Source organism: Ailuropoda melanoleuca, unplaced genomic scaffold (genome assembly GCF_002007445.2).
Source record: "Ailuropoda melanoleuca isolate Jingjing unplaced genomic scaffold, ASM200744v2 unplaced-scaffold69571, whole genome shotgun sequence".
NCBI classification, from domain to species: Eukaryota; Metazoa; Chordata; class Mammalia; order Carnivora; family Ursidae; genus Ailuropoda; species Ailuropoda melanoleuca.
The window spans coordinates 1-1,707 of NW_023244471.1; the positions used below are offsets into that span (position 1 = coordinate 1).

Consider the following 1,707-nt stretch of genomic DNA (forward strand, 5'->3'; position numbering starts at 1 on the left):
AAGTGTGGCAAGCACCAGCCCCACAAAGTGACACAGTACAAGAAAGGCAAAGATTCTCTTTATGCCCAGGGTAAGACGGTCTGAACGTAATTTGATTTCATTCGGGAACTAGTATAATACATTAGCAGTCCCGTGCCTCCCCCAACCTGGGTTTTGTTATTTCTGCTGGAAAGATAAAACCTGTAAGACGACTTTTCCGTGTGGCGGTTGTGATTTATTATCTTTGGTATACCGTAACAAATAACTTCATTCCCCAGGAAAGCGGCGTTATGACAGGAAGCAGAGTGGCTATGGTGGGCAGACTAAGCCGATTTTCCGGAAAAAGGTTAGTAGTAATTACTATTTGACGTGCTTCCCACTTACTGTGGAAAAGACCTTGCATTTTTCTCTAGCCCACACTGTACAGTGCAGGTGTGTGTTTTCATAGTTTCAGTGGAGTTTTCTCCCTTACCTGCAGTGACACGTCTAGTAGGCAGTGGAGCTGGGAGTGCAACCCGGGTCTGACTGTAGTCTACAATCCTGCACTATCTCAGTGTTTTATTATTTTTGTCCTTCCCTTTTTAAAGAGGCAAACATCAAGTAAAAGGGAATGTACCCTGCTGTCCTATGGACTGAAGTTCGAGTACAGCAGTGAATCCTTTCCTTTGCCCTGTTCCCTGTCTGTTATACCCTAGTGAATCCTCAGCCCTTGCTTATAGTGACAATTGCTCTCTTACTTTGCTTCTCGGTTCAGAAGCCTGCAGTCTGCTACTTACCTCATGACGTTTTAAAGCTCTTTAAAATCCTCATCTAGGCCTTCCACTGCTCTCCTGAATTCTCATTTCAGGCCAGATGAGTTACTCTTCTGCCCTAGGTGATTGGCTACTCCTTAAAGTTGCCAGTGCCTGGAACAGCATTCCTATGAACATAGCATTTCTTTTGGTGCTTTGCTCATTCAGCCTCATTCCAGAAAGTACTAAGGAATAACGTTAGTGTTCGTTTAGGTGCCGTAAATGGTTTGATCTCAAGGTGGTAAAGGGAATGCCAGATTGCCTTTCCACATTCAGCTAACTTGTTTGGGGGGGGGCAGATTCTGCCTAGGCTTTGGCTTTTCTGAGAACTGCGAACGGGCAGAAGTAGAATTCTGATTATAGAAGTAGACTTAAAAAGTTGATTAGTGTACCTTGAGTTAAATAAATACAGTCAAATGCACATAAATTGTAGACGTAATTTTAGGTAGTCTCCAGAGAATTGATCTAAAGTAACAATTATTAACCCCATTTCATGAGAAATTTGTGTTTAGTTCATAGTTCCATGCACTTGGTTGACCCATTTTTGGTTATGGGGAGTACAACTATGGAGAGCTGGTGAAAGGCCACAAGCTCAAGGTGGTGTGATGAATGCCTATTTGATAAGAAGTTCTTTGGGATGTTTGATGGGAATGGAGAATTTGATGGCAATTAAGTAACCTACCTTTGCCATTAAATTTCCTATTAAATGCACTGATTTTTCACATTTCTGTTTTCTCCCTATAGCTAAAGTCAAATTGCCACAACTGTCATTTGCAAAGCTTCTCTTTAAGTAGTACTCAACCCAACAGTCCTGTTTTGAAGGATTTTCTGCAGTAATTTATGAAGGGCTTGATCTCATTTTTTCCAGGCTAAAACTACAAAGAAGATTGTGCTGAGGCTTGAATGTGTCGAGCCCAACTGCAGATCTAAGAGAATG

The 1,707-nt window shown here is 41.9% G+C and overlaps 1 long non-coding RNA gene across 1 annotated transcript; it reads left to right on the forward strand.

Moving 5' to 3' along the window:
- Window positions 1-48: 48 nt before the first annotated feature.
- Window positions 49-1,707, forward strand: LOC117795088. Its single transcript, XR_004623089.1, has 3 exons — window positions 49-70; window positions 258-325; window positions 1,639-1,707. It is a non-coding gene; the product is annotated as an uncharacterized LOC117795088 (long non-coding RNA).